Source organism: Moschus berezovskii, chromosome 23 (assembly GCF_049115385.1).
Source record: "Moschus berezovskii isolate FMDL1 chromosome 23, NW_MosBer_1.0, whole genome shotgun sequence".
NCBI lineage: Eukaryota > Metazoa > Chordata > Mammalia > Artiodactyla > Moschidae > Moschus > Moschus berezovskii.
The window spans coordinates 51,912,474-51,939,458 of record NC_142482.1 but is presented as its reverse complement, the minus strand read 5'-3'; the positions used below and the strand labels follow the sequence as shown (position 1 = coordinate 51,939,458).

Below are 26,985 nucleotides of genomic sequence, written 5' to 3'. Positions count from 1 at the left end.
TCAAAGGGAACTGTGAGTTGTCAAAGAATAATAATTTGATCTTAAAATGAATCACCATAGGTTGAGACAGACATGAATTTGAGTGAACTCCGGGAGCTGGTGATGGACAGGGAGGCCTGGCGTGCTGTGATTCATGGGGTCGCAAAGAGTCAGACACGACTGAGCGACTGAACTGAACTGAACTGAACTGAGTATAAAACTAATGCTAAGTGTCAGATCATAATTAATATTTATTAAGTACTCACTGGCACTACTCTGACAACTACATGTGGATTGACTTGTTTAATCTGTAAACCTATGAGTAAGGATTATCATAGTATGCATTTGACAAATGAAAAAACAGATTTGGAAAGTACATCGGTCAAGTTCAAAATAAATGCCTTTCTCTTTTGTTATATGAAATATTTCATTGAAGGACCAAGAGACCTATGTGCATGTGTGCTAAGTTGCTTCAGTTGTCTCCAACTCTTTGTGACCCTATGGACTGTAGCCCACCAGGTTCCTCTATGGGATTCTCCAGGCAAGAATACTGGAGTGGGTTGCCATGCCCTCCTCCAGGGGATCTTCCTCACCCAGGAATCGAACCCATGTCTCATACATCTCCTGCATTGGCAGGTAGATTCTTTACCACTAGTGCCACCTGGGAAGTCCTATATTTTTAAAATTGATACTATTGGTATAGTTTTATCTATATTAAGCTCCAAAAAATCATATTTGTACTGTGTTTTCTAAATACATTTCCCAGTTAAAAAACAGAAACAAAACAAAACCAGGGCACCTTGAAAAAAATGATTCATTCCGGGTCTGGTGCTGGAAATGTACAAGAACCTGGTATATCTTGTCATACCAAAATACCAGAAACAGATCAAAAGCTATGTGGATTGTGTGAAAAAGACTCAGGAACTTTGTGCAAAAAGGGACAAATTTGAGCATCAGTAAGTGTGATGATTAAAAAAAATTTTAACACATAGACTATGTTTGTATAAACACATAAGTTTTAGTCACTCAGTTGCATCCAACTCTATGATCCCACAGACTGTAGCCCACCAGGCTCCTCTATCCATGGAATTCTCCAGGTAAGTATACTGGAGTGGGTAGCCATTCCCTTCTCCAGGGTATACAGTGGTCCATAATAGTAATAAAACGGTAACACACTGATATTTCTTTACTGGTTCATGGGACCCAATATGATATTTTGAAAATTTAAAAGTAGAAAGAATCGGGTTTTTTTTCTTGCCCTGTCTATAGAAATTTTATCTCAGTGTAACCAAGTATTTAACAAGAGGGTATTTATTTTTGCAGAAGTAATCTAGATAATAAATGAAGAAGGGGTGATAGAAACATCACGAATTGAAATACCTAATGAGTTAGTGTTTTTGGGCAATGACCAACCATGGCTGATAACATCAAAAAAGGAACATTGTGTGTCTCTCAGTGGAAGGGTTCCACTCACCTATAAAAGAGTGTTGCCAAAGAAATCAAACCAGAATCTGTGTAAGCTGCTGTGTCTTATAGGAAATACAGAGGACAGAGGAATATACTAAGAGACACCACGGGGATGTCATCGGGACTAGGGAAAACGTAAGACAAAGGGGCCAGTTTTGTTTTGTTTTTTTTAGACAATAACAAAAGCAGAAGTTTAAAGGTGGCACTAGTGGTAAAGAACCTGTCTCCCAATGCAGGAGATGGAAGAGACGTGGATTCGATCCCTGGGTTGGGAAGATCACCTGGAGGAGGGGATGGCAACCCACTCCAGTACTGTTGTCTGGAGAGTCCCATGAACACAGGAGCCTGGCAACTACAGTCCATGTGGTCACAAAGCGTGGGACATAACTGAAGTGACTTAGCACCGCAGGCATGAAGTGTAAAGGGAGAATCTTTACTAAAATAGACTTAAACAATTATTAACCAATAGTAACATATGGACCTTTTTGCATCTTATTTCAAACAAACTGTAAAACAAAACACAACAAAACATGCTAAACACGGAAGTGTTAGAACATTTATAGACAATCGGGGAAATAAGAACAGTGAAATTAAGGATTAGAGTTGCCACTCTCAGGGTGTGCTAATAATTGAAATTGTGTATAAAAAAGAGATTCGTTGTCTTTAGAGGTACATACTGAAATGTTCTCAGATGAAATTATGTGTCTAGGATTTGCTTCAAAATAATCATGAGTGGTTGGGGAAATGAGTGGTGGTATGAAGAAGAATATCTAATGACAAGTGCTGAGTTAGCTGATATGCACATGAAATTTATTATACTAGCCTCTTTGCTTTTGCATATAGTTGGACTGCTGCTGCTGCTGCTGCTAAGTCACTTCAGTCGTGTCCGACTCTGTGCGACCCCATAGATGGTAGCCCACCAGGCTCCACCGTCTCTGGGATTCTCCAGGCAAGAACACTGGAGTGGGCTGCCATTTCCTTCTCCACAGTTGAACTACTCCATGTCAAAAGCATGTTTCTAAGTTGCCTCATACATCTAAAATTGAAAGTTTGTTGTTTATTTTGTTATATGATAAAATGCAGCCATGAAATTGAGAGATGCTTGCTCCTTGGAAGGAAAGTTATGACAAACCTAGACAACGTATTAAAAAGCAGAGACATTACTTTGCTGACAAAGGTCCGTATAGTCAAAGGTATGGTTTTTCCAGTAGTCATGTCCGGGTGTGAAAATTGGACCATAAAGAAGGCCGAGCGCTGAAGAATTTATGCTTTCAAACTGTAGTGCTGGAGAAGACTCTTGAGAGTTCCATGGACTGCAAGGTGATCAAACCAGTCAATTCTAAAAGAATCAACCCTGAAAATTCATTGGAAGGACTGATACTAAAGCTGAAACTTCGATACTTTGGCCACTTGATGCGAAGAGCTGACTCACTGAAGAAGACCCTGATGCTGGGAAAGATTGAAGGCAAAAGGAGAAAGGGGAGGCAAAGGATGAGATGGTTGGATAGCATCACCAACCTAATGAACATGAATTTGAGCAAACTCCAGGAGGTAGTGGAAGACAGAGGAGCTTGTCATGCTGCAGTCCATGGGGTCACAAAGAGTTGGACACAACTTAGCAACTGAATAGTAACACCACCAGCATGATATAATGCAATGTTTCTTAAAGTACATTCTTTGTAACATTAGTTCTGAAGATGTTAGTAAATGTCCTTCATGTAGTAGATTCTGCTATTAGATTGTGTGCATGTGTGTTAGTCAGTCAGTCATGTCCGACTCTTTGTGACCCCGTGAACTATAGCCCACCGGGCTCCTCTGTCCATGGGATTCACCAGGCAGGAGTTTTGGAGTGGGTTGCCATTGCCTACTCCAGGGGATCTTCTCGACCCAGGGATCAAACCCAGGTCTCTTGCATTGCAGTCAGATTCTTTACCAAGTGAGCAATTAGATTAGAATATACCAAATTAAACAGATTTCTTCACTGCTCAGAATCTTAAAGATGTGAATGCAATTCTTCAAGAGGATATAATGTGTAAAGTTTCCTAATTAACTTGGTCCATATAAGTTTTTAATATCCTTTTACAGGATTATGCTCCACACAACATACGTTAGTAAACTCTAGTGTGGTGGGCTGAGCCATGGATGAGGAGTCATTCAGAACTCTGAAGTTGAGCTGTTAGGTATAGACTGAGCACTAGAGTTCTGGAATGAGCTTAAGACAGAGGTCAAGTTTGGAATCAGAATAGTTAATAGAGCTTCTGATTACTGCAACGGTATTTTTGCTGGCAGTTATGGCTGTGGCCCCACTCCAGGCAATTTAAGGATCTCAAATTCCAGCCGTGCATAAAAATGAACAAAGCTTGCAGTACAAGCTTTGTTTCTCCTGTCAGTATCACCTGTGAAAGGGAAAAGGGCAGCCCTGAGTGCTGTTTGGCGCTGTGAGCTTTGACCACGCCAAGGTTTTGCCTCTCCGGGTAAGATGCTTGCAAAGCTCAACTTCTCACTCTGCTCAGAGATTCCTCACTGTCCTACCTTCAGGAATGACTAAAACAGTTTAATGAAACCTCATGTAAAGTGTCGTGTAATTGTATTTGGAATTGATGTCACCTTTTGTTGCTGTTTCTTGGGGTTGGGAGGTCTATATATTTAGTGTCTGGGAGTCCTGTACTTACAGGAAGTGCAATGGACTTCATAGTACCCCATCCACCGCAATGTTCTTGGGAATTGACCCAACTCCAGACATCTAGGGCTTCCCTGATGACTCAGACGGTAAAGAATCTGCCTGCAATGTAGGAGACATGGGTTCGATCCCTGGGTCAGAAAGATCCCCTGAAGAAAGAAATGGCTACCCACTCTAGTATTCTTGCCTTGAGAATTCCACGGACAGAGGAGCCTGGCAGACTACCATCCAGGGGGTCACAAAAGAGTCAGACACAACTGAATGACTAAAGCTTTCATTTTCCAGACATCTAAGTTAATTTCAGGAAACCCATTTCCTATCTTCAAGTCTGGGATGGTTACAGGGTCCAGTGATGGCAAGTGATCCACGTTGGCTTTATCAGATTTCAAGGAAGACCCTTTATTCCATGATGACAAAGAGCCTCCTTTCCCCGCTATGGATGTGAGTTATGAAGCTTGAGCCTCAAATACTGCTGACAGCCCTCCTAGATAGGTGCCCAGCCATAGGGAAAAGCTGACTCTAGAACAGTGTTAAGAACAGGGGCCAGTAACAAGATCCTTTTAAACACCATTGTTTGTCAGATGGATCCAAAAGCCTCCTCATACTTAAAATAGTGAGAGTTGAGTTTGCAAACTGCAGTTGGCAAACTATTCTTCTTCTGAGATACTCTTGATAATTAGGTGAAGGAACTATATCCTTGCAATCACATAGAATTATAAGAATATTTTTTTGTCCATCTCCTCTAATTTACATTTCCCTGATTATTCAGTTCAGTTCAGTCACTCAGTCGTGTCCGACTCTCTGCGACCCCGTGAATCACAGCACGCCAGGCCTCCCTGTCTATCACCAACTCCCAGAGTTCACTCAAACTCATGTCCCTGATTATTAGGGAGGCTGAAATTCCTTTCTGTATGTGTATTAGCCAATTGGATTTCCCCTTCAGTGAGCTGCTTAATTATATCCTTTGCCTATGTTTCCGCTGGATAATTCTTCTTTCCCATGTTGATTTTTAAAGTCATATATTATTTATATAATTCTTGTTATTTATTTGTATTTATTGCAAATACCCTCTCCCATTCTGTTTGTTTTGACCTTTGCTCTTGGTCTTTTACTGTGTAGAAATTTTTAATTTTAATGTATTTGAACATATCTTTTCGTCTGTAGTTTGTACTTGTCTGATACATTGCTTTAAAAAATCATTTTGTATTCACAGAACATAAAGATGCTCTTTTTCTTTTTTTTTCCCTTTTGGCTGTACCTCGAGACTTACAGGATCTTAGCTCCTCAACCAGGGATTGAACCCTAGCAATGAAACCTTGGAGTCCTAACCACTGGACTGCCAGGGAATTCCCTATTTTCTTAATAAAAATAAACTTTTGTTTGCTTACCATTATATATTTATTGCACCAGGGATCTATTTTATATTTAATGTTGGATGGAGTCCCAAGTTTTTTTTCTACATGGATTACCCATTTTTCCACAACCATTTATTTAATTTGTTGTTCAGTTGCTAAGTCATGTCTGACTCTTTGAGGCCCATTGGACTGCAGCACACATGCCAAGCTTCCCTGTCCTTCACTGTCTCCCAGAGTTTTCTCAAAGTCATGTCCATTGAGTTGGTGATGCTATCCAACCGTCTATCCTCTGTATCAGGTGGCCAAAGAATTGGAGCTTCAGCTTCAGCTATTTATTCAATAGGCAATCCTTTTCCCCACTGAAATGTAACATTAACTCTGACAAATACATTTTCCACATAGGATTGTCTTTTGTTTCTAGGTTTCTATTCTGTTTCATTGAACTATTCGTGTATACCTATACCTGTGTTACACAATCATAATTAAATATCAGGGCTTCCCTGATAGCTCAGTTGGTAAAGAATCCATCTGCAATGCAGGAGATCCTGGTTCGATTCCTGGGTTGGGAAGATCTACTAGAGAAGGGATAAGCTACCCACTCCACTATTCTTGGGCTCCCCTTGTGGCTCAGTTGGTAAAGAATCTGCCTGCAATGTGAGAGACCTGGGTTTGATCCCTGGGTTGGGAAGTTACCCTGGAGAAGGGAAAGGCTACCCACTCCAGTATTCTGGTCTGGAGAATTCCATGGAGTATACAGTCCATGGGGTAGCAAAAAGTTGGACACGACTGAGCAACTTTCACTTTCACACTGAACATCTGTATCTTGATCTCTTACTTTTCTATATACATTTCAGTATTGGTCAAAACAATTCTGTTGGCATACAAAAGCCATCCTTGAGGACACTAAAAATTCACATCAATGGTACAGTTTAAAGAATAAAAATAAAATGGGGACTTCCCTGATGGTCCAGTGGTTACAATTCCATGCTTCCACTGCAGAGGGCATGGGGAATTCCTCTCAATTCCTGGTTGGGGAATTAAGATCCAGCATGCTTCAGTGCCAAAAAATAAAATTTTAAAAAGAAAAAAAAAAACAGTGCACCCATTCTTCCTAAGATTTATATATTGCTGAATTGAATCTTCATATTTTTATTATTTTGTATAATTCTTTATGCATATGAAATGTACAAAGGCTAAAAAAACAGTGGTTTAACAATGATAGAAATGTATTTTCTTTCTCCTAACAGTTTCAGCATTCCAAGTAAACCTGGAGGCTTCATGGTGTCAGGATAAGATGGACTCTGTGGTTTCTACTATCTTCAATTTGTGGCTTCTATCCCAGGCTCTCAGATACTGTATCCAGGTCTCACTGTTCACCTCAACATTCCAGCCAGCAAAAAGAATGAAATACACTCCTTTTGTTTAAATGGCATCACATGGTGGTAAAAACATTTCCCTTCATATACTCTCCTTCATTATTTCTTTATTCTACTAGGAAAGCAATAACCAACTTCAGGTTTATTCTATTATTGTCTTCCTAGCCTCTAGAGTTAAATCTTATTTTCAGTCTTGTTTTTTACTTAGTATATTTGTGTCTCCACTTAAATTACATCCTCAGTCCTTAAGATGCAGTAATTTCACTTTTTAAAAAACTCCCAGTATTTAAAAATGTTAACTGATAATTTTTGTTTCAATTAATATCTATTTATAAAATTTTTAATTGATTCTTTTTCAAAGCTTCCCAGTTTATATTTGGCTAATTTTTAGAAATATGATCTCCTGTTCAAGTTCGTGGATATAGCTTCCTTATCTCTCTGAGTATTCCAGGCATAACATTTTCTATTCCTAATCAAAACAAGTATTAACTGCACAGAAATATGAAATGGTCCTGTCATTGAAAACTCATTGTTTCTGTGAATTTTATCCCTACTGTTATAGCAACACACTGTACTAGAAGCAAAGAAGAACTGTTCAGTTCAGTTCAGTTCAGTTCAGTCGCTCAGTCGTGTCCGACTCTCCGCGACCCCATGAATCACAGCACGCCAGGCCTCCCTGTCCATCACCAACTCCCGGAGCACACTCAAACTCATGTCCACAGAGTCGGTGATGCCATCCAGCCATCTCATTCTCTGTCGTCCCCTTCTCCTCCCGCCCCCAACCTTTCCCAGCATCAGAGTCTTTTCCAGTGAGTCAATTCGTTGCATGAGGTGGCCAAAGTATTGCAGCTTCAGCTTTAGCATCAGTCCCTCCAATAACTGTTAGGAGCTCTTTATTTGCTGCTATTTTAGGAAGCATCCAGTAACAGATGCCTCCACACAAACCTATCAGTTTCAAACTGCTTGACTAGACATGTTTTTGCCAAACCCCTTTAATATAGATTATTGCTAGACCATTGGCTAGCTCTGTGGAAAGACCTCAAAGTACAGTTTGTCTGAAGGCGGTAGGCACTCGCAATGCGTCTTCAATCAGCCATGGCAGGGAAGAGCTGCCCTTGTTTCGTTAGGAATAGCAAAGGAGTCTGAGCCATCTCGACCACTCGTGGCAGGTTCTCCCTGGTGGCTTGACCATATGCCTTCTCTTCCTTTGACACACGGTGGCATATCAAGAGCATACTAAATATGTCGTCTGAGATTTCTGTTTAGAGATGACAGCAGAAGTAAATGCCTCTGCCTGTCAAGTCTGATTCTGTCACAGGGCATCTCCTGCTGGGGTCTTTTGAATTCAGACTTTCCTCTCCCAGCTGTCCTCTCACATGCTTGCTTCAAATTGTCAGCTTCCAAAAAGCAATTTTGCAGATCATTTTACCCCGGGGTCTTCCCTTCCCTGGGTACTGCTGAGGTCAGGACAGAATGAACTCCCAGGTAATGTTGCCACAGGAGGTTTCCCATAATCTTCTCTTTGCATTTTTTCCTATGTTTGCTTATTTTCATTTTTGGCACCTTGGTTTCCTTGGAGTTCCCCTACTATTTTCCTTTCCTAATTTTTTTTCAAGCCTTCATTTCTTTATTTCAATTATAAAGAAGGAAATTTCTAAATCCTCCTTAAAGTTCAGAGCTTCCTTGGTGGCTTAGCAGTCAAGAATCCACCTGCCAATGCTGACGATGCAGAAGATGTGGGTCTGACCCTTGGGTCAGGAAGATTCCCTGGAGTAGGAAATGGCAACCTGCTCCAGTATTCTTGCCTGGACAATCCCATGGACAGAGGTGCCTGGCGGGCTTCAGTCCATGGGTTCACAGAAAGTCAGACATGACTGAGCGACTGACTATGCACCCACTTAAATTAAAGCTCATCTCCAAAGATGCAGCTGTAGAACCACAATTCTGCATCAGGAGACTTCAACCAATCTGTTCTATTTCCATAGAAGAGCTTTAGGGAATCTATGTTTTTGTGTTCATGTAGAATTTTCTGGGAAGAAGGTCCGTAAATTTTATTAGAATCTCAAAGTCAACTAGGACTAAAGAAACTTAAGGACTATTATTGTTGTCAAACAAGCTTTTTCCTGCAGTATCCTAGTTGTGAGAGGTGGAGAAAGCTCTTAGGACCAGTTATTCTAGTTTACAATGCACCTTGTCTTTGGTGGGTTCTTCTGTTAACCTCACCAGTAAAAGTAATAGACGTTTGAACCCAAAGTCTTGAGCTTTCTTAAGTTTGATAACAAGGGGGGGAAAACCAAGATCAATGTCAAAGACTTAAGACTGAAAGATAATCCCTGTTCTGTTTCAATTGCAGTAAAAACTCTTGTGTTTTGAATTAAGTGGTGAGATTAGAAGAAGGGACAAGAGTGACAGAGCAGGGAAGAACTCTTTGAAAAGCTCAGTTTGAATTATTTAAAAATACTCATTACAAATTTAAAATATAATTGCAATCATTTCATTACATGTATCATATACATTAAAAATATAAATGGTCACTCATAAAGGAAAGTGAGAGAGGTTAATGAAGAGATACAGTCCAATGTAATAAGCCTTCAGTGTATTAAAGTTAGTTCCTTCTAAGAAAACTTTATTAAAGAAAGGTATTTCTTAAGTCATAAGACTCTTCTGCCATTAATTCTATGAAAGGTCAACCTACTTTCCTCCCCAGTGGTTAAGGCTCCTGTGGAGTAATATCTTCATTTTCCATTTCCTTGACTTTCTTGGTGTTTGGCTTCACCAGATGTCCTCACAGATCTGTAATTCTACTTCTGGCCTCTGGGCCTTGGTTACTGACCCCCCTCAAGTCATCGTTAGCAAGTGTCTGATCATTTGGTGTCAAGGAATTGGATGGAGCCTGCATCCTACAGCAGTGCAGGAGATACAGGAGACACGTGTTCAATCCTGGGTCAAGAAGATCCCCTGGAGGAGGGAATGGCAACCCACTCCAGTATTCTTGCCTGGAAACTCTCGTAAACAGAGGAGCCTGGTGGGCTACAGTCCATAGCATCGCAAAGAGTCAGACATGACTGAGCACACGCGCACTTGAAGACACTGAGCAGCTGTAGGCCAAGCACAGTCAGAGCCCAGATATTTCTTCAGGGTCTGTTGCCTTGCTCGACTCTCTGCAGTCAACATTCCTTACTGTGAGCCTGACTGGTTGCTCTCTCCCATCCTCACTTCATGAGCACTGCCTTCCAGAGCTTTCTCCAGCAAATCTGCTATGGAATCTCAATAGCAGTAGGGGCCCAAGACACCACATACAGAGAATGGGAAAGGAAATCCCCCCCAGCAAGCCCCAGATTTTATTTTAACCACACAGTTTGCTCCTTTTCCCTGATCAGATCGCTTACAGGAATTGCTCACATATGGCAAAAATATTTTTAGTCTCTTTTTCATTCTTTCTACTCCTTGGCTTCAGCTGAACAGCAACATCCCTAAAAGTCAGAAAACCCTTTAAAAGGAGGAGAAGCCCAAGGCCAGTGAATCCATGAAATGGATAATCAGCCCCTGAATAATCAGGATCTGACTGTACCGTAAACAACTCCTCGCCCCCCTTTCTGGGAGCCAAAGGCAAAGCACAGCCAAAAACTCTCTCTGCAGGAGATCCGAGAGATTTCCTTAGGCATGCACCCTGCCCCCACTCCTACAGTGCATTCAGGACCATAAACAATTCCCCTTCAGCTCGGACATATCTTTCCACACATGAGTAAATTTTCTGGACTTGAACAGGAATGCAATTGACTGGCTTACAGTTTGCATAAGCACCGCGTCGTGGCTCTCTGAGTATGCCCCAGTGCACAGATTTTACATATGCTGGCAAAGGCGGGCAGCGGTACTCAGAGGGGCATTTGAAACCACATTTTTTGGCTCATTAAAGCTATTCTACCGATGTTGCTCCCCATGTCATTCAACCTATTTTCAAGCCGTTTTCTCAATGGGGCACTTCAGGGAGGTTGGGCATGGATTTTGCTAAAAACTGGATTGTGTCCATAAGCTGCATCAAAGCCAGTTTATTTTCGGGCTCTGGCAACCTTTGAATAGCTCTTCCACCTTTGCAGGCTCCCCCACAAAGCCTGCTCTGCACAGTTTGCACACGAACCAGAACGCTGATTTCATCTTGTTGCTGAAGTTGTGGGGGACAAGAGGTTGCCTCCAGTGAGGGAGGAGGATCTGTGACCACCTCACAGCAAACAGCACCCCCGCAAAGATATACAATCTCAGCTCTCTGGCTGTCTTCCTGAGCCCAGCCAATCGGGGAAGTGTTAGGAGCACAGAATGCTTGAAAGCAGTAGAAAAACATGCTTGGCTTGGCGCTTTCCTCATTAATTAGGATGGCTTACAGAGTTTGTTGACTCCAAGTCTGAGAAGAAAAGAGCCCACTTGGTTAGTAGCCTGAAAAAGCAGTGATCTTATTTTCTGCTTCGACCTGCAGTGGGCAGTGCAGATGGCGAAAGCTGGGAGGTTTGTCCAGGCCATGGCTGCAGTTCTAGTGTGTGTGTGAATTCCAGTCTCTTCCTCTGTGAGCTCCACATGTTATTGTTCAGCCACTCGGTCATGTCTGAGATTCTTTGCTACTCCATGGACCACAGCACGCTAGGATTCCCTGTCCTTCACTATCTCCAGGAGTTTGTTCAAACTAATGTCCTTCTCATTGAGTCAGTGATGCCATCCAACCATCTCATCCTCTGTCATCCCCTTTTCCTCCTGCCCTCAATCTTTCCCAGCATCAGGGTCTTGTCCAGTGAATCGGCTCTTCCCATCAGGTGACCAAAGTACTGGAGCTTCAGCTTCAGCATCAGTCCTTCCAATGAATATTCAGGGTTGATTTCCTTGAGGATTGACTGGTTTGATCTCCCTGCTATCCAAGGGACTCTCAAGAGTCTTATTCTCCAGAACCACATTTTGAAAGCATCAGTTCTTTGGCACTCAGCCTTCCTTATGGTTCAACTGGCCCTCCAAAAAGGGCTCCATGTCCAAAGTTGTCCCTCTTCTCTTTCTTTTCTGGTGTCCCAACATCCCACCTAGGAACACAGTAGTAAACTGACCAAGCATGTGTCTGATTAGTGCAAGAGGCTTGTTTTTCTCTACCGAAATATACCCTGAGGAGTGTGTATATTTCGATTTGGGTGGTAGGCTAAATATTAAGCATTAACTGCCTGGTTAAAGGAGCTGGAGCATTTAATTCATCCTCTGTGATGGCTGATAACAGAAATCCAGGTCCTTGGACAGCTGAGATACAAAAGACCTTGGCCAGGGCAATTAGGTAAGAATGAAACAAAGAAACCCAGATTGGAGAGGAAGATGTTAAACTATATTTTCAGATGACCTAATCCTGGTGATAGAAAATCCTAAGGAATCTGCTAAAGAACCATTAGGATTAATAAATGAGTATATCAAGGTTATGTAAAAATCAATTGTATCTTTATGCAGGAGCAATGAGTAAACCAAAAATAAAGTGAAGAAATTAATTTCATTTATAGCATTCAAGTAGTAAAATACTTAGGAGTAAATTTAACCTGCCAAAAAGGATAGAACCAGTATACTCTGAAAACTATAAACATCGTTGAAACAAATAAGATGTAAAAAGATACCCTGTGTTCATGGGTCAAAAGCCTTAGTGTTGTTAAGATGGTCATACTACCCGAATTGATTGATAGATTCAATGCAATTTCTATCAAAATCCCAGCTGACTTGTTTTCAGAAATTGACAAACTAACCAGAAAATTCATATTTAAATAAAAATTGTAGTTATCCAGAACAACCAAAATCATCCTGAAAAAAGAACAAAGTTGAAGGAATCATACTTCCCAATTTCAACACTTCAAAGCTATAGTAATCAATACAGTGTGGTACTGGTATAAGGACAGATATATAGATCAATAAAACAGATTTAAGAAATAAATAATAACTCTCACATTTATAGTCAATTGACTTTCAACCAAGATACAAGACCATTTAATGGGGAAAGAAGAATTTTTCAACATATGGTTTTTCAACATATGGAGTGGGGACAGTGGATAGACATACACAAAAATAAATTTGAAACCAGAATTTGGACCCTCTCAAACATCATATACAAACCAGAATGGATCAAAACCTATGCAATAGCTAAAACTAAAACTTTTAGAGGAAAACATGGGTATAAATTTTTGCGACCTTGGGGTAGGCAGTGGATTCTTGGATATGATACTAAAAGCATAAGCCATTAAAGAAAAGATTAACAGGGTATAATTAAATTTTGAAACCTTTGTATTCCAGAGGATATCATCAAGAAGGTGAAAACAAACCCACAGAATGAGAAAGTTTTTGCAAATAGTATATATGATAAGGGACTTGTATCTATAATATACAAAGAACTATTGCAACTCAACAACAAAATGACAACTCATTTGAAAAATGGACAAAATATCTGAATAGACATTTCTCCAAAGAAGATATAAAAATATCCAACAAGCAGATGATGCTCTACATAGTTAGCAATCAGGAAATGCAAATCAAAACTATAGTTAGATACCAATTAGCACCCACTAAGATGGCTGCAATTTAAGAAAAAAAGAAAAAACCAGAAAATAACAAGTGTTGTTGAGACTGTAGAAAAAATTGGAACCCTCATATACTAATGGTCATTGGAACATAAAATGGTACAACTGCTTTGGGAAACAGTCTGTCAGGTCCTCAAATAGTTAAACAGAGTTATCACATGATCCGGCAACTCCACTCCCATATATATCCTCAGGAGAAATGAGAAGTATGTCCAGGGACTTCCCTGGTGGTCCAGTGGATAAACTCTGTGCTCGCAATGCAGGGGGCGCAGGTTCAGTCCCTGGTCAGGAGGCTCGATTCCACATTCCACAACTAAAAAGCCTGCATGCCGCAACTAAGACCCTGTACAGACAAATCAGTTCAGTCAAATAAATACATAAAAATAAATATTTTTTAAAAAATAAATAAAATAGCCAAATACAGGAGGCTCAACTCTCCCAAGACCTTAGAAAGAGCAGCTTGAGTGGTAAGAAGAACGTCAGGTACACACAGTGTTTGAAACAAAAAAAGGTATGTCCACATCAACATATATACACTGATGTTCAAAGCCTCATTGTTCATAACAGTTAAAAGTGAAAACAACCCAAACGTCCATTGCTAGATGCATTAGGAAAGGTTCTGAAGAGAACAGAAACAATGGAATATATAAAGGTGTACATATGTAAGATGAAATTTATTTTAGGAATTGGCTCATTTATGGAGGCCAAAAGTCCTAGAGTCTGCCATCAGCAGGCTGGAGAACCAGGAAAGCTGGTAGTTAATTCAGCTTGGGGCCAGGAAGCCCTGAGAACAAGGGGGCCACTGGCATAAGTCCCAGAGTCTGAAGGCTTGAGAACCCAAAGCTTGAGGTCCAAGGGCAGGAAAGGATGTATGTCTTAGCCCAGAAGAAAGAAAAAAAAAATGTGTCCTTCCTTTGACTCTTTGTTCTGTTTGGCCCTTCAATGGATTCAGTGATGCCTGCCCACACTTGTGTGGATAAGCCTTCTTTACTCAATGGAAGCCAGGCCTTATTTAATTCTACTTTTTCTCCCCTATGCCTTGAAAATCCTCCTGGTTTGTAGAGAGAGTGGTCTCACTTTTGGCTTGTAAAAGCCAAAGTTGATGTTTTCTGTTGTGTTTTGTTTTCAAGGCTCAGACTAGCAAGCAATAAAGGCTTGCTGGACCTCACTTCCTGTCTGGTTCCCCAGCTCCCTGGAGACTTGAATCTCAAATAAATGTTTCTGTCAGGAGATTGAGCTCCCAGCTGTGTAAATTGGTCACAGATGTAATTGCATTTGCCCTCTGCCCTGGAGGAACACAGGCCTGTGGTTGGGGGGTTTAGACGTCTCAGAATGAAAGACATTACTCCTGACTCTGGGTAATAGCCGTGAAGCCCAAAATCAGCTGCCCCAAAGACAGGCTGCAGTGTGGCCAGATGTCCAGGGCTGTTGCTAGACAGACTCCAAGCCTACACAGCCAGATACCCAGTTGGGATCATTTCATTGGCCAGTTGGGCACAGTGAAAACCAAAAAACCAAAAAATGGCTTTTCCATTGGTTCCTCTTTCTTCCAAACATGACTCCGGCCACCCTTCATCCCCTCCCTCCCTAATGCCCACAGGACCTCTGCCAACAGCTCCAATCCCCGTTTTCTTGAACAGTAGGCAACTGCAGCCCCAGTACATCCACACTGCCCATGGGGTAACTACTAGAATCCAATGAAAATAAATAGAGAAATATGCAGCTGACCTCCATCCAATACCTCGAGATCCTAACACAAGGTTGACTTAAATGGGGCCTGGCAGAGAAACTGAACCCTAGAGACCTCAGCAGGAGGCAACAAGGCTGCATTATACCAACTCTTTGGGCATTTGAAGCCCTGGATTTAGGAAGAATGCTTTCCAGGACGGAGAGTCAGAGCCTGTCTCTACTTTGCTGGGACAGAAAGGGTGAAAAACACTGCCTGGCAATCCCTGAAAATACTGTGAAAGGCTCTAACATCACGGCAATCCTTCCAGCTAGCTAGCAGTCTAAAGATCACCGGCCAGGCAGCTAGGTCTTTTGTTTGGGAGCTGCTGGGTAGCAGATCTCCAGGAGATTGAAGACGGGTTGAATGAACTTTTGAACAACGTTTATGGAGTTTTCCTATCTCTGGGGGTTTTGCCTTCATTAGAGAACCAGCCGGCAAATATGTGCTTCAAGTGCTGGGACAGAACTGGACTTCATTGTGCCACCTGCTGTGATGGGTCGTGGCTGGGAGGGCAGGCTCCAGGGTCATGCTGCCTGGCTTTGAATTCACGTTCTGCCATCTTAACCTTGTGACTTGGAAAGTCAATCTCCTCCTCAGTTTCTTCATTTGTAAAATGGGAATAATAAAAGGCCAGACTTCATAGAGTTGCTTGGAGACTACATAAAATAACTCACGTAACGTGCTTTTAGAGAACCTAGCATATGAGAGAGAGAGAGAGGAGGAGGAGGGAAAGAGAATATTATATGATTCTTAGCATATAATTCTGTTTTCAAAGAACAAGCAATTTTCTATAACAGAAGTATACCAATTCTCATTCAACTATTTTTATGAGCTAGTTATTCAGTGTTTACACTTAGTTAGAATAGGAATAGAATTAATGTTTAACTGTGTCTGAGGGCCACAGGACTGGAAAAGGTCAGTCTTCATTCCAATCCCCAAAAAAGAAAATGCCAAAGAATGCTCAAACTACCGCACAATTGCACTCATCTCACATGCTAGTAAAGTCATGCTCAAAATTCTCCAAGCCAGGCTTCACCAATATGTGAACCGTGAACTTCCAGATGTTCAAGCAGGTTTTAGAAAAGGCAGAAGCACCAGAGATCAAATTGCCAACATCCACTGGATCATGGAGAAAGCAAGAGAGTTACAGAAAAACATCTATTTCTGCTTCATTGACTAAGCCAAAGACTTTGACTGTGTGGATCACAATAAACTGTGGAAAATTCTGAAAGAGATGGGAATATCAGACCACCTGACCTGCCTCTTGAGAAACCTGTATGCAGGTCAGGAAGCAACAGTTAGAACTGGACATGGAACAACAGACTGGTTCCAAATAGGAAAAGGAATACGTCAAGGTTGTATATTGTCACCCTGCTTATTTAACTTATATGCAGAGTACATCATGAGGAACGCTGGGCTGGAAGAAGCACAAGCTGGAATCAAGATTGCCGGGAGAAATATCAATAACCTCAGATATGCAGATGACACCACCCTTATGGCAGAAAGTGAAGAGGAACTCAAAAGCCTCTTGATGAAAGTGAAAGAGGAGAGTGAAAAGGTTGGCTTGAAGCTCAACATTCAGAAAACAAAGATCATGGCATCTGGTCCCATCACTTCATGGGAAATAGATGGGGAAACAGTGGAAACAGTGTCAGACTATTTTTTTGGGCTCCAAAATCACTGCAGATGCTGATTGCAGCCATGAAATTAAAAGACGCTTACTCCTTGGAAGGGAAGTTATGACTAACCTAGATAGCATATTGAAAAGCAGAGACATTACTTTGCCAACCAAGGTCCGTCTAGTTAAGGCAATGGTTTTTTCCGTGGTCATGTATGGATGTGAGAGTTGGACTGTGAAGAAAGCTGATCGCTGAAGAATTGATGCTTTTGAACTGTGGTGCTGGAGAAGACTCTTGAGAGTCCCTTGGACTGCAAGGAGATCCAACCAGTCCATTCTCAAGGAGATCAATCCTGGGTGTTCATTGGAAGAACTGATGCTAAAGCTGAAACTCCAATACTTTGGCCACCTCATGAGAAGAGTTGACTCACTGGAAAAGATTCTGATGCTGGGAAGGATTGGGGGTGGGAGGAGAAGGGGACGACAGAGAATGAGATGGCTGGATGGCATCACCGACTCAATGGACATGAGTTTGAGTGAACTCCAGGAGTTGGTGATGGGACAGGGAGGCCTGGCGTGCTGTGATTCATGGGGTCACAAAGAGTTGGTCATGACTGAGCGACTGAACTGAACTGAACTGAGAGCTCTAAAAGTAAGTAATATTCATTTGTTGATATATGAACTAAGTGGAGGAAACACACATCTCGTTAATAGATGAATTTCTAATAAAATTTTACTTTAAACATGTAGTTATCCTTTTCAAAACATACTAAATTTGTAGATTATTTTGATCAGTAGTGTAAGAATAATAAATGAATAGTAACTCAATCCAGATTACGGTTTAACACTTAAACCATTAACAACATAAATTTTTTAAAAACTAATTTCATTTGTTTTGTTGAAGAAAAATATAATAGGGTGATCAGGAAATGACTGTGAAGTATCAAGTGTATTGTTACAATAGGATGTAATTATTTGGGGAAAGTGAAATTAAGATACAATTTCAAGAAGAAAAAGGAGCAATTTACAATTTATATTCATTAAAAAAGAACTTGTATTTTTTAAATGGTAAATAAGCAATGTTCTTACTTCTATTTTAAAAGTTCAGTGTTCTCAATACATCAAACCAGACATTTAATCTTTGGCAACAACTTAAAACTTATGCTAAAACCTTTTAAAATGACAGTCTAAAAAATGCAAGAAATTGGATAGCATTACTATTGCTATCAAAATTACTATGGTGTGTGTGGAAAATGTTTGAAGAAGCCCTATTCTATGTGTGCGTGTGCATGTAATTATTTCATTGGGACAGTGTTTCACCTTCCTTGTGTTCACAGTCACTTCAGTCATGTCTGACTCTTTGCGATGCTATGGACGGTAACCTACCAGGCTCCTATGTCCGTGGGATTCTCCAGGCAAGAATACTGGAGTGGGTTGCCACTTCCTCCTAGGGGATCTTCCTGACCCAGAGATTGAACCTATGTCTCTTGCGTCTCCTGCATTGCAGGTGATTATTTACCACTGTCCATGGAAATAACAGTTCAGTTCAGTTGCTCAGCCATGTCTGACTCTTTGTGACCCCATGGACTGCAGCAAGCCAGGACTCCCTGTCCATCACCAACTCCCAGAGCTTGCTCAAACTCATGTCCATTGAGTCAGTGATGCCATCCAACCATCTCATCCTCTGTCATCCCCTTCTCCTCCTGCCCTCAATCTTCCCCAACATCAGGGTCTTTTCTAATGAGTCAGCTCTTCACATCAGGTGGCCAAACTATTGGAGTTTCAGCTTCAACATCAGCCCTTCCAATGAACACTCAGGACTGATTTCCTTTAGGATGGACTGGTTGGATCTCTTTGCAGTCCAAGGGACTCTCAAGAGTCTTCTCCAACACCACAGTTCAAAAGCATCAATTTTTCAGTGCTCAGCTTTCTTTATAGTCCAACTCTCACATCCATACATGACTACTGGAAAAACCATTACCTTGACTAGACGGACCTTTGTTGGCAAAGTAATGTCTCTGCTTTTTGATATGCTGTCTAGGTTGGTCATAACTTTCCTTCCAAGGAATAAGCGTCTTTTAATTTCATGGCTGCAATCACCATCTGCAGTTATTTTGGAGCCCCCCCAAAATAAAGTCAGCCACTGTTTCCACTGTTTCCCCATCTATTTGCCATGAAATGATGGGACCAGATGCCATGATCTTAGTTTTCTGAATGTTGAGCTTTCAGCCAACTTTTTCACTCTCCTCTTTCACTTTCATCTAGAGGCTTTTTAGTTCCTCTTCACTCTCTGCCCTAAGGGTGGTGTCATCTGCATATCTGAGGTTATTGATATTTCTCCCAGCAATCTTGATTCCAGCTTGTATTTCATCCAGTCCGACATTTGACATGATGTATTCTGCATAGAAGTCAAGTATTACTTTCTAGATCTTTTTTTTTACCCTGTGTCAGTGCTCCCCAGTCTTTTCCTGATGTTATGGATGAATTGTATCCTCAACAAATGTGTATGTTGAAGCCCTACACCCCAGTGTGATAGTATTTGGAGACAGGGCTTTTAGGGAGGCAGTTAAGCTTAAATGAGGTCACAAGGATGGAATCCTAACCTGATTGGATTGATGTCCTTGTAAGAAGAGGAAGAGATACCAGAGATCTTTCTGCTTTCTCTATCTCTCCCCACACACATTCAGAGGAAAGGCCATGTGAGAACACGGCCACAAGGCAGCCACCTTCAAGACCAGAAGGGAGACCTCACCAAAACCCAACTCCGACAGCACCTTGATCTGGGACATTCAGCCTCCAGAACTGGGAGAAAAATACATATCTATTGTTTAAGCCACTCTGTCTATGGTATTTGGTCTTAATAGCCCTAGCAGACCAATAGACATGGTGATGATCCTTTAAATGATCACTTGGAAAGATATGTTGATAATGCAAGCTGGGAACAGTTACAGGTGAGGCAGGGTTATGAGCTAGGCTGCAAGACCAAGATGACCCTGGCAGCTGGTGATCAGAGTGCCAGAAGATATGCAATGACTCCTGTATGGTGAGATTTCCTTACAGATGCAATAAGAGAGCACTCACTGTGGCCAGGATCACTGGGGAATATTTCACAGAGGATGGAGGTGAGCAATGAATGGTGGGAGATTTCTAGGGGTGGCATTTAGGATGGAAGGATAGTATGACCCATGGCTCCAAGGAGGAGAGGCCATGACTGTGCCAACTGTGAGTAGACATAAGGTAAATGATCAGCTAAGTGGTGGGCTCTGTCTCTACCCCGAGATTCACCAACACGTTTATACAGAAGGATCCCCCAGTTGCTTTGTGTGTGCATATGCTTTGCTCTGCAATTGGATTTAAACTCTTACGAAGCTAAAGACCCCCTTGACTGACTTCTTCCACCTGCTGGACCTTCTGCTCTCTGCATGTCCGTCTTAGTGTGGAAGGGTCACACGCTCCAACTTCCCCTTTCACCTCTGCACACTCTATTTCTCTATCCTTTAGGACATTGTCATATGGCTGCCCACTCTCCCAAACTCCACCCTGCACGCCCTTCATTCATTACCCCCTGAGTACCTTCACGGACCTCACATCACCTGTGAAGTGAAGTTGCTCAGTCATGTCCGACTCTTTGCAACCCCATGGACTGTAGCCCACCAGGCTCCTCCATCCATAGAATTTTCTAGGCAAGAGTACTGGAGTGGGTTGCCATTTACTTCTCCAGGGGATCTTCCCCACGTCACCTGTGAGTGTACTAAAAACCATTGAATTGTACACTTCAAAATGGTGCATTTTATGACACATTAAAGTTAGACTATGGGCTTCCCAGGTAGCTCAGTAGGAAAGAATCCACCTGCTAATGCAGGAGCCGCAGTGACTGACTCCTTGCTCCCAATTCAGGGAGCCGGTATTTGATCCCTGGTCAGGGAACTAGATCCCAGATGCCACAACTAAAGATTCTGCATGCTATATCTAAGACCTAACACAGCCAAATAAATAAGTAATTAAGAAAAAAAATCTTTCCTATAAAAATGCAACTAAGAAACAGGTTGAAGTACAGAATAATTATTATTCTGTTTAGATTAAATGTTGGTGTTAGATAATCAATATAAAGTTTTGTGATATTTGTGTTAATTTTTAAAACCCAGGGTAAATAATTAAACAAAAATAGTGGAAGGATGGAAGAAATGAAGGGAATGGAAGGCATTTCTGTAGGAATGAGAGAGCTGGGTGGGAGACCAATCTGGAAGGAGAATAAATGCTGGCTGAATGAATAGTTTCACATTTTTGTATTAGGATAAACAGGAAATTAACAGCAATCGCTTGCATTAACATTTGAACAAGTTCTAACACTGCTGTGCATGCCAATGGAGCCAATTTCAAAGACTAAACCATCTTTTATGGGACATGAGCTTGCAAATGGAATGATGAAGAATTCTGAAAACATATGCTGGTGTCAGATTTTACAGGCGGTGTTTGAATTTGCATTTTAATGTCATAAGAAACATCTTTAGTGAATAAAACCCGTGCTTCTGGCCAAAGGGTATCTTTCTATCAGGGGTTTTCAGCTCTTTGACTGTCTTCATTTGGGAGTTCCTGGACTTTCCTACATTCAAAAGCCGGTTCCTCCCCAAACAATCACCATCTTATAAAAAGTACAATGGGTTGACCTTTCCGTTGAAGGGAACAGCGATACCATCTCAGGAACTTTCTTTTGTTTCTCCCCATCCAAGCAGAAATCATGTGGGCGTGAGAAGGTACAGTATAAAGTCGGAACTAGAAAACATGTTTATGGCATAATGATTAAATCTCCCAGGAAATACACAAAAAAGGGCAAATGAAGATTTAATATATCATGGGATAATATACTGAGCTTAAAAGACCTTAAGAAAACAGTATGAGAAAATTGAACTCTGATGACTGCCAGCCTTATGCCTGTGTCAGACAGAGCTTACCCTTTAGTCTGCACTGTTTGGTAAATCATAGTATGATTCCAGATGCTTTGCTACTAAGGCAGACAACCAAAGCATAGGCACCATCTCTTCTGAGTTTCTCCCCCCTAATTCCTGCATTTAGAATTCTGCCCACCACTGGAGGGTAACACTTATCAATTTCTTCTTAATTAACTAGAATCCCTTGCAACTATCCCCATTATCAACCAATATTTGTTAAGAACCACAGAGTGTGATCTTGGACAGGGAGAGCATTTCATTAGAGCTACTATGAAATAGTTCAGTTCAGTTCAGTTCAGTTGCTCAGTCGTGTCCGACTCTTTGCGACCCCATGAATCACAGCACGCCAAGCCACTAATGTGTAAACAACAGGTAGAGATGTTTGCAATTCGGGAGTCTGAAAAACTGTAGAGTCAAAAACAAGTGTCAAAGTGCCCTCTAGTGGTAAATACGGCACACTGACACAGTGCCCTTTCTCCAGAGCAAAGGAAACACAGGTTGTAGGTGATACAGGATGATTGGATGCCTGGCTTCTCGAATCCTATTGTCTTCCAGAAACCCTGAGGTTCAGACAGGATGTGACACACGAAGATTTAAGTTAACTGGAAGAGATTTCCAGTACCCAAGACCAGGAAGAAATAATGAATACTGAAAGGCAGCAGAAAACACTCATTGTACCCTAAGGATAAGCCTTCTCAGTATCTCTTGCAGTCTGTTCAGAAAAATTGAGTTCTGGTTAGCAGTTTTTCATCCAGGAGCAACAGTCTTTGATTGTTTAATGATGCATTGCCTCATTACACATTGACTTAGAGGGAACACCTCCTCTAGGCCATTTCTTCAGTTTGATGACAAATAACCAAGAAATATTCCTTTCTGTATTCTTTGAGAAGAATGCTTAATTTCAGTTATTCTAGTTCTTCTGGTACAGGTAACAAGATTGTACCATTTTCATTAAAACTTAAATCCAGTACAAATGATCTAGGGTTGATTAGAAACCCTAATCTAGGGTTTAATACAGTAATTGAGTTCTTACCTAAGGGGCAACACAGTCTTCTGGACACAATACTAGCCTGAAGACAAGGAGATATGGACCATGGCATTGCCTCTACCACTAACGAGGTGACTTTGAGCAAATCCTTTAACATCTCAGGGCCTCAGTTTTCCCATAAATAAAGGCAAGAACTAGACTAATAATCGGTTACCTTTTTCAGCTCTAAAATAGTAAAATTTCTAAAAATCATTTTGCGGGTAGTATTTTGAAGTTTTAGAACTTCCCCGGTGGCTCAGACAGTAAAGAATCTTCCTTCAGTGCAGGAGACACTGGTTCAATCCCTGGGTTGGGAAGATCCTCTGGAGGAGGGCATGACAACGCACTCCAGTATTCTTGCCTGGAGAATTCCATGGACAGAGGAGCCTGGCAGGCTACAGTCCATAAAGTCGTAAAGACGGACACGACTGAAGCTACTGAGCAAGTACGCTCGCATTTTGAAGTGCTATGTTTGTCTTGTGTGTGTATTTTTCCTTCATTGATTTCAGGAACCCTCTCCTAGCCTGCTCCTCAGCAGAAACCAAGATTCAAAGAAGCAGCTGAACTAAGAGGGAGACAAAGTGTAGGATGCCAGCCTAGAGAGACAGCTTTCCTCTTCCTGAACCTAGAAAACACAAGGGCTGGGGAAAGGGGAAGGAAGAGAGACAGTGATGAGTTTCTCAGGTGAGAACAAAGGGTGGAGCTAGGAGACAGGAAAAAAGAACTTTTCAGCCTTAGTGTCAGGACCCAGCAGGAAGGGACAGCAGGAAGGATCACCCTCCTGTGTGTGAACCACCCACAGAGCACCCCATCCTGGACTCAGAGGTGGGGCGAGGATGCTACATGTGGGGTCACGGCATAAAGGGAGCACTTCCTTGGGGCAAATGTCCATGAGAGGGACATCATTCCACTGCCACTGACCCATGACAGCGCCCATGACAGAGCCCACAAGTTTGTGCATGTGTCCTTGGCAACCCCAATGATGGACATGGAGATGTGTGCACATCAGTTTTTACCAGTCTGTCCTGTTTGAGAGGAATTTTCTATTTCCCTTTTAAAATGGGAAGCAGCTTTGGCTATAGAGTTGATTTCCTTTCTCAATTGAATTAATTGTACCGCAAGAAACTAAGGCTTTGGTGACCTCTGATAACAATTTCACATGTGAAATAGAAGTATTCTAGGTATTCTCAAAGCTAAGGTTGTTATATGTTGGGCCTTAAAATAGGCTTACTCATACCAGAATTTTACTGTATGAGATATTACTTAAGATGGGTCACTCACCACTTGAAATGTGGAATTCTTTCTATCATACGGCAGAGTTGTGTGTGGTCGGGTTTATGTATTAAGTTTCTATGTGAAGTTGTTGGTCAGAGATGGAGCACATGCCCCAAATTAATTTAAACATTAATATAAATGTACTAAAGAACGGGTTTCCCAGGTGGCTCAGTGGTAGAAAAAAAAAACAAAACACCTGCCAATAAGGGAGACGTGGGTTCAATCCCTGGGTTGGGAAGATCCTCTGGAGAAGGAAATGGCAACCCACTCCAGTACTCTTGCCTGGGAAATCCCATGGACAGAGGAACCTGGTGGGCTACAGTCCATGGGGTCGTAAGGAGTTGGACACAACTTAGCGACCAAACAACACCAACAACATAACTACTGAAAAAATACATTTCATCAATACACTAGGTGTAGTACCACAAATAAAAATTACAGGTGGTGTTGAATTTGATCAGAAACAGAGAAAACAATGCACCAACAAAAAAGATAAAAAAGGAAGAGTTTGACTCATTCCTAAAGAGAAATGTGTATGTGTTTGAGTTTTTCAAGGAAGACTTCTTAGGATGCAGGATTTTCATTTGATGCCATTTTTATTTTTAAAAAGATGTTGAAAGAAGGCAGACAGATCAATAAAACCCTCTTGGCTGGAAAAGAGGAGCTGTTTCCAGGGCAACAAGGGAGGATGATATGGATTTGAAGGAGACAGCATTTGACTAATGCAAAGAAAGAGGTGAGAGAAAACAGAGCCCAGATACGGGGCCAAACGGAGAATAAGAGACCCGTGACTCAAGTCTCTGCCGCCTCCCTATTGAGTGCCGCACACTGCCCTCCCCCAGCTCCCAGCGCCCAGCTCCCCTCCCAGCTCAGAGGCCTGTCAGGCTTCCCTGTCTCTTCTTCCTCCTGGGAAACTTCACTGCAGAAAGAGACCAGACACACTGAAACTCTCGACTTCTTGCAGAGGCTGTGGAGTTTCAACGTGAGCTAGAGTTTCTTCAAGGATGGCAAACACTTCTCAGGAGCCGGGGTAGCAACACCCAAGACTGGGGAAGAGTGAAATGTATGTGAAGGTCTGTGGTCAGTCATTTTTTAATTCCAATTTACTTTTAAAAATGTTATCAGAATATAGTTGATTGACAATGTCGTGTTAGCTTCAGGTGTACAGCCAAGTGATTCCTATATATATATGTATGTATGTATATATATATTTTTCATATTCTCTTCATTATAGGTTATTATAAGATATTGAGTATAGTCCCTGTGCTGTACATATACAGTAGGTCTTTGATAGTTATCTGTTATAAGTTTGTTTTCTATGTTTTTGAGTCTATTTCTGTTTTGTAAAGAAGTCCATTTGTGCCATTTTTTTAGAATCCACATTTGTCTCTGTCTGGCTTACCTAGTACCATGATCTCTTGGTCCATCCATTTTGCTGCAAATGGCATTATTTCATTATTTTTAATGGCTGAGTAGTATTCCATTGCACATATATATACCACATCTTCTTTATCCATTCATCTGTTGATGGACACTTAGGTTGCAACATATGTTTAGTCTTTAACATGTACACACAAGTCCACGTTACTCATTAATTAGTCTGAGTTCATTTTCTACATAAAATAATATTAAAAATAATGTATTATTACAGCTACTGTTTATTATATTATATGTTCCAAGCACAGTGATAAAGAATATATATACATTATCTTACTTAATTCTCTCATTGAACTGGGTATCAGTATTATCCAAGTGTTTACATGAGCAAACAGAATCAGAACAGATGAAAAACTTACCCAGGAGCAGTTGACAAGTGGCGATGCTGGGTCTCAAACCTAGGTGTGTCCTGTCAGCAGAGTGACCTTGAAAGCTGGGATTCATCAATCAGATATAGCTGTGAGAGAAATCCAAAAGTCAGCTAGCTACCATTGTAATATATGTAAGAGTGGCATGGCCTTAAGAGGCAGGAAGTTTATAAAAACATTTCAGGATTCCATCAAGTTCAAAGATTTTAAAAGTTGGCCAGAATAGAGACCATAAGTTAGACAACAAAACATGTTGAAAAGGTCTCACTTGCCAAAGCTGATATGATTTAAGCTTCAAAAGGAGAATAATGACTGTGCCCTCTGCCATGGGGTCAAGAGTGAGATGCAAAAAGTGAGAATTAACAGGATTTAAAAAATTTGTATAAGCAGGTGAATAGACGCATTTTTATTGAGCCTTGTTGCTGTTATTGGCTCACTTATTAAATCAATGAAGAATACAGAATGTGGGAAATTGAACATTAAAAAGCATCGTCTGGCTGATAGAGAATATCAGTTAGTTAGCTTCATAAGTAGTAACTTCCAGTGAGTGAAAAACACCTAAAAATAGAAAATTTAATTGATAACGTTTCAATGTCTAAAAGGGTTATATCATCTCATTTTTAAATATGAAAGAATAGAAGGTTATGTGAGGCCTGGAGATCTTTAAACCTGGTAGGGTCCCATCATGTTCAATGTCTCCAGGGTTATAGGGGAAAAAAAAGAAAGAAAGTTCACTTATCTAAAAGTTTACCAGTGAGGTGGAGTTGGGGTCTCCTGCTTACTCCTCAAAAGAATTAGGTGCATAATTTAAACCCAAGGAAGGGGGTGAGTGACCACTGCTCTCTTGTTATGGACTCATATAAGAATAGCAAGAACAATGCCCATTTCGTCAGGGTCCCAGATGAGAATCCGGGACCTTCAGCTGTATGTCTCACAGTACAGAACTTGGGTTAACGGGTAGTGTAACCATCTTCCTTAAACAAATAAGTGTTTTTCAACCTGGGGAGATTCAGAGTTAAATATAGAAATGCTTAGGAGAATCGGAACACTAGTGTCAGCACCCTTATGTTAAGAAGCTGTCTGCATACTTGGTATTTTGCCTTTTGACTATAATTTGAAATGTGTGTTTGTGCAAATGATTTCA

At 41.2% G+C, this 26,985-nt stretch overlaps 1 long non-coding RNA gene across 1 annotated transcript in view; it reads right to left on the bottom strand.

Annotated features, from left to right (window-relative positions):
- The window catches only part of LOC129543656 (uncharacterized), a 50,752-nt gene that overhangs the window by 18,161 nt on the left and 5,606 nt on the right, over positions 1-26,985 (bottom strand). The window contains exon 2 of the long non-coding RNA XR_008683313.2: positions 25,833-25,930. This is a non-coding gene — a long non-coding RNA (uncharacterized LOC129543656). The remainder of the gene's footprint in view (positions 1-25,832; positions 25,931-26,985) is intronic.